We start from the raw sequence: 7,090 nt of genomic DNA on the forward strand, positions 1-7,090 counted from the left end.
ATCCAATCTCATATATTAAAGCAGAACAGAATCTTAAAACAATATTTAGTAAGAAGAAAAAAAAAAAAGGAAAAGAAACAATGAGATGTACGTCACAATATTGTTCTGAAATGTAAAACACAAAATAATATAATATATTGACCATGGGTACATAAATGTATAAATAGAGAAATGAAAGGGAGCTTCAAATAAAATGCACTAAATAAATGAGTAGATGCCTCTGGGAGGGGTGGAAAGTAAAATAAGGTCAAGGATGGGAAAAGAGGAAACAACAAAAGGAAGGCATGGACCAATTATTTACTCTGCCACAAAATGAGGAATTTAATTGATCATAGCAACTCAATTTTGTAAAGAAGATAAACATTTTTGTTTTACTTAAATTGTACTTTTTGAAAAGAAAAAGTACTGCATAAAGTAAAAAAAAAAATGAAAATTTTTTCAACAGGTCAAAGATATGAATAGGTACTTCACAGAAGAAATACAAACTTCTAATAAGCACTAAATTATTATTATGAACCTGAAATAATAAGAAAAATTCTCATCAAAGAAAATTTGGTATTTGCTTTTGTGCATCAAATTGGAGAAAAAATTAAAAAGAATATTAATTCCATTGCTAAAAAGAGTATGTAGTAATGTGTAGCTGGAAATAATGATAAAGACTTTTTGGAGGGCAATTTGGAAGTGTTTATCAAAATTTTAAATGTGCACTCTTTTTAATCCAGAAGTTCCATTTCTAAGAATCTACTCTCCAAAAATGCTCACATAAGTGTACAAATATATGCATAGAATGATGTGTGCTGTGGCATTGTTATAACAAAAGATTGAAACTAATCTAAATGACCATCAGCTGGAGGATGGTTATATGTTATAATACATATGTCATATGTATAAGTTTAAAGAGTGAAGTTAGTCCACATATACAGATATAAAAAGATGTTTCTAATGTATTGTTAAAGGAAAGTAAGAAGCAGTATATATTAAGATAATAAGAGCAATAATTATCCTCTAATAACCACCATTTACTGAACTTTGTTGTGCACTAGCATTGGGCTAAGGGCCTTAAATGTTATCTCTGAAGAGGAAACAGATGCTCAGAGATTTTAAGTAACTCATCGTAGGTATCACTAAAACCCATTGATTTCAGTACAATTCAATGCGAGGAGGGCAATCATAGAGATATGCATAGAAAGCTAAGGGGACCAGGAGGAGCCAACTTTGCGGTTATGGGAGGGCACACCAAGTCAGGAAGTGTCCTGGAAGAGAAGACATCTGTGTTGTCTTGAAGGATGAATAGGACTTACCTAGGTGAAGTAGGAGAAGGAATCCTATGAGCACAGGCACACAAATAGCAAACAATAGGGAGTACGCCAGAGCTTCTAGCTCTGTAGAATGCTGGAGCACAGAGTGGCTATGGATGGAATGTGGGGCTGCACCGTAAAGGAATTTTTATGCCATGTTGAAAATTTTTTATTTTATTCTAGAAATATTGGAGAAGTTCAGTATAGAACTGTTCTGATTGGATTTGCATTTGGAGTGGGTCACTGATGGCCGTCTGAAGGGCAGATCTGAGAGGAGCTAGCCAAGAGGCAGGGAACCCAGCTAGGTGACTGCGGTTGTGCCAGCGAAGACAAGCAAGGGCATTATAGGTGGAGATATAGAAACAGCTCCAAGCCAGGTTTAGAAGGCAAAATGGAGAGTTGTTGATGATGGATTGAGGTGGGAGTAGGGGGGAAAAAAACATGTGATAGGACAATTGAATGCTGATGGTGCCATGTATTCACATAAGGAACACCAAGCGAAAAGTAGGGTTGAGGGGAGGGGCGAATGAAGGGCCCAGTCTGGGGCATCTAGAGATTACTGGAAGACATCTTGGTACAGAGATTGAGCTCTTCGGTTACAAACCCAGAGAGCCAACTTCCTTCTAGACAGCTCCATGGGATGATAGCTCTTATTCAACTTGTCCTTATTACATCACCACTACCTCCACCGTCCCCATCACAATGCCCGGCAAAGTTTCTCCTATATGGTCTATTTTGAAACATGGCCCCACTATTTCTTCAGGCTCTCAAGTCAGAAACCTGGGAGTTCTCCTCTAGCTTACTCCATTTAACCAGTCACCAAACCCTACTGAATCTACCATTTAAATAGCTTTCCTAAATCTGTTCTCTTTTCTCCATTTCCACTGCCACTGCCTAAATACAGACTCTTTTCTTCTCTCTGATGACCTTGCAGTGGCTTCCTAAAACTGTTCCCTGCACAGATCTTACCTCTGTTCATCTTCAGAACTGCCCTTAAAATGTTATTTCTCAAAGGCAAATCTGATGGTGTTATCTACCCTACTGGAGAACGTCCATTAGTTTCCCATCACTACATCGTAAAGTACAAGCTCCCTAGCACAACATACAGGGCCTCTCCTGACCGGGCCTCTGCTTACCTCTCCAGGCCATTCTCCATCACTCTTCTATCCCACCAGCCCCTTACACTTTATATCCCAACAGTACCAAACTGCTTATAGTGTGCTCTTGCTCACCAAGCCTCCTCAGCTCTCCATGCCTTCTTCCCTACAGTGCCTTCTACCTGGAATATCACTGTCTCAGGTTGGGTTCCCTGGGAAACAGATTCTTGCACTCCGAGACTGTATGCAAGAGAGTACTCTCAGGTATGCTTCTGGGAACACCTGTTGGCTGTGCAAAAGCCGGATTAAGCAGAGAGAGAAACTGAAATGCAATGCAATTGCAGCAGAGGCCTCTGGCAATCCCAAGGGGGATCGCAAGCTGAGATAGTCTGGCTATGAGTCAACACTCCTGGTGCAGGGGAGGTGAGTGCCCCTGTCCAGTGCAGGAGGAGATTTGTGAAGGTGAGAATCTTGACAGCACCTTTGCAGACCTGGCAAACCCCCATCGGTTTTCAAAGTCCAACTCAGGTTTTACCTACTCCCTCCCTCGCCAACACTCTGAGTTAGTCCTTCCTTCTTTGCAAGATGTGTTTACATGTCTGTGTCCCCACACCACCTCCCCAGTAGATGTGGGAGAGCTTGAGTCTACATTTCAGAACCTAGAACAGTGGCTGGCACACACTGACTATTCAATGAAGTATAATGTCTTGAATAAAATGGGATTGACTAATGAAGGAGACAGCTACAAGGCTATAAAAGAAGGCTAGAGTTTAGGTGCTAGTAAGGAGGTTGGTAGCAGCGAGATTCTGATCTCAGGGACCACCTTCTTCTCTCTCTTCACTTGGGAACCAAGATGGAGGCCCTGCTGGCAAGGCCCAAGAGTCCCAAGTTAGAGAGAACAAAGCTCTGAGCTTGAAATGTCCAAAGTGGGGCAGGAACTATTAAAAGACTGTCACCTGTAAATAGCCATGTAGCTGATGGAGCCTGAAGGCAAAAGTAAAATCTAGAGGGAAGGAAAAAAGTTCTAGGGGGAGAAGAAATGAAGTAGCTTCCGGCCTGACAGCTGTCACTCAGATTCCTACATAAAAAAGGACACAAAAACAACACATTGCTGTCTGCACACACAGCAACCACAGAAGCAGGCAAGCACCCCGAGAGACACACTAAATGAAATGGACAAAGACAGGAAAAAAAATCCATCTGAAAATTATAGGACATTAACATATGTGAATGAAACACATATGAATTCTTGTCTTTTTTTGTCCCTAGTCATCAATCAATCCTCATTCACCTTCCAGAAACCTCTGATAAGAACAGGATTCTGGACAGCAGGTTCACCCACATCTCCTTCACCCTTTGTCTTGCCTTCTCTTCCAGTTTCTCAGCAGTCCCCCTCCGCCAGAGGGGGAAGAGTGAGAACGTCTCTGAGTGTGTCCAGCAGGGGGCAGTGTTCAACAAGCAATAATCAGACAAGGTTCACAGAAACTGACTGAAGGGAGGGAACCAAGGAGGAACAAAGGCCAGAGGTCCTTAGACCAACACAGTGTTCTGATCACATCCCCCACCCAGGTCTCCCTCCCTTTTGTTTCTTCAGCCCCCCTCTTCTCAGCGGCAGCGTCTCCATCCTGGGTTTAGTAGATTTCGTAGTTTGGTTTTTCCCAGCTTTCCAGAGAATAATGAGCTAAGGGATCTCCCCTATGGTGTCCCTATAGCCTCTTATCCTCTCCCACACCATCTTTACTTCTAAGGTGGTCAGGACCCCTCTGTTCTCCCTTCAGTTTGTGACTGGTGCTCAGGACCCCACATGAAGGGCTTGATTCCGGGGCAACCTCTGGGAGGTGGGGAAGTACATGCATCCTCACGGGCACACAAGTGATCTGGTGGAGCAGGGCTGGATGTCAGGCCCCTTCACAACTGTACAACAGTGCAGGCTGGCCCTGCTACTAATTGCCCCTGAGGTACCATTCAGTGAGCACTTACCTGCTGAGTTTCAGGATGATCTCATTCAATCCTCAGAATACCCCTGTAAGGCAGATCTTAGTATCTTCCCCAGTTTACAGATGAAGAAGCTGAGACCCAGAGAGAAATGTGGTTTGGTCATTGTAGCACAAAAAGGAAAGTGAGTTTGGAGCTGGGACCCAGGAGCTCTGGCAGCCAGGTGTGAGCTTTCTCTAGCACAATGTTGGTGCTGCTACTGATGCCACACCAGCTCCTTTCTCCCCACTCCCTCTCTGCTTGTGTCCTTCTTCTCTTCCCAAAGTAGCGTTCGAGGACTGTGAATGCTCTGGTTAGCTTCTTTCTTCTGTTCACAATCCTCACACGGTCAGATTTCAAGAGCTCAGGAAAGGACACAGAAAGAGGCAGAAAGATGAAGGAATGGGGCAATAAAAGAGGCTTTCCACATAGAGGAAGAGAAAGCAAAGAAGGCAGGCACTGGACTGGGGATGGAGAAGGAAGGTGGGTAAACTGAGGAAGAGGGCAAAGGCAGGGCCTCCATCGTGTGGGCACAAAGGGGCCATATGCCTGGCAGCCTACACAAAGTGTGTGTGTGTGTGTGTGTGTGTGTGTAAGGGGAGTGGGGGAGGGGTGGCTAAGAGTCCTCTCTCCCCCCACACCACCATCGCCACTACCATTCTCAAACCCCTGGGGCCCTTCTGTCTGCTCTGTCACTAGGGGTGCGGTTTGCTGAGAAAGACGTCAGAGGGGAGCAATTATGACAGACAGGACTTGCAGGGTCAGAGCCTGTGGTAACTAGGGGTGGAAGAGGGCTTGGACAGTTGGAAGGTATATGGCCTGGTGGGAATGGGGGCATGAGGTGCTAGAATCCCCATTGCCTGGTTCCCCCAAACAGCCCCAAGCCCAGTGCTCTTTTAGCCTTCCCTCTCTGCCCCTCTCCTGTCTGTTAGCCCCGAAGCTCTCACTTTTCTCTTAGCCCTGAGCCTAGGGACTCCATGTCCCTGACAGTCTCCTTTTCCAGTGCCTGGTCCCCTCTCCCTTCCCCCTCCCATGTCCTCCCTCTCAAGTCCTGTGAGCTCAGCAGCAGCGAGGCCAATTGATTATCTGAAGAAATTCAGAGCTAGCAGTAGAACAGCTGCAGCTGCCCCCTCTCGACACCCTCAGGCCCTGAGGGATCTCTGAGGGGAGGGGCCCAGTAACCCCTTCTGCCTTTTAGCTGGACAAAATAAGGAGAGAGGAAAGCAGAGAGCTCAGGGGACTGTGACTGTGTCAGAGACACAAAGTACTCGGGGGCAGGAATGGAAGGCACTGGGTTCCAGTCCCAGTCCATAATCATGTGTGAGTCCCATCACCCTTGTGGACAGCAGTAACCTGCCTTTAAAACAAAGATGTTGGATTCAATACTTTCCATACTCCCTTCCAACTCTTGCCTCTTTCAGTCCTCAGATTCTCCATGGCCTCAGTTCAGCTCTCCCCCTTGCCATGCTCTAGGCAGAGCACATTTCAGTCTGAGATGGGGAAGGAAAGTTATCAACTCTCTTTCCTAGGTCTAACTCAAACCCCTCTTGCAGCCGATGTCATTCCATGCTCATGGAAGTTAAAAGTGGCACACTTCAGGGACTGAAGGATGACTCAGAATTTCCTTCCCACCATCTGCTTTTAGCCTTCTCAGATGACCTTAAGTTTGGAAAGGATCTTGGAGACCACCTAGGCAGGAATGAGCTCCCTGGCATCACTGCACATGGTTGATTCTCAGGCCTGTCTATTTGGACTCCTCCTCCTCGAGGCTGGCCCTTCCATTGTGGGACAGTTCCAGGTGTTTCAAAGTTTGTCTTGGAGTTAAAATCTGTTTCCTATAACTTCCACCTACTGGTCCTGGTTCTGACTCCTGGGGACACACAGAATATCTGGTTTTGTTTCTTCTCTCAATATTTGAAGATAGATATCACATTGCCACTAAATGTATTCTTGTAAAGACACATATCCTCAGTTTTTCAACTATTCCTTCTGTGAAGCAGCCTCCAGGCCTTTAGTCTTCTTGGCCACGCAACTCTGAATAGTCTCTAGTTTATTAATGTTCTGTTAAAATATGGGGTCCATAGAGAGCCATCTGTCAGGCCGGGCCATTTCAGAGAGACGGAGGGGCCTTGGCAGTATTGTACATAAAGAACCTGGGTTTGAACTTTATCTCTGCCCACAAGCAGCTGTGTGACCTTGGGCAAAGCCTTCCTTCTCTCTTGAGCTTTAGTTCCCTCATTTACAAATTAATTTTAAGTCCCTTCCAGGATTACTTTGATATTCCTTCAGCATTTCTTTTTATCCCTTTCCTATTTTTTCTCTTATTCCTAGGTCCTCCATTGTGTTATCCCCAGTATCCAAGTATTAGGAATACAAATGGGCCAAGAACTGAGATTACAAGGAATTTCGAGCCAGCTTAGAGACAATAACAGAGAAGGCAATGTTTCATGACGTGACTTTTCCCAGGACTGTTAAACCCACAGACACATGTTTAACTTGGGCTACACTGAGACACTTAGCTTATTCTCAGGCCCACAGAGAGCAGGAGCAGAAGCACATCAGAGAGGTCAGAAAGTGTCACTCAATGAGTGCCACGTGGGATACATGGGACTTCACGTAGGGAGGTCTGAGAGCCATGTGTTACGGCTCTCCCTGCACCTCTTTACTCTGTGGCCTCTTCTTCTCTCTGTCTTCATTTACCCACCACTAAGCTCTCATGAC

The sequence above is a fragment of the Pteropus alecto genome, unplaced genomic scaffold (genome assembly GCF_000325575.1).
Source record: "Pteropus alecto unplaced genomic scaffold, ASM32557v1 scaffold359, whole genome shotgun sequence".
NCBI classification, from domain to species: Eukaryota; Metazoa; Chordata; class Mammalia; order Chiroptera; family Pteropodidae; genus Pteropus; species Pteropus alecto.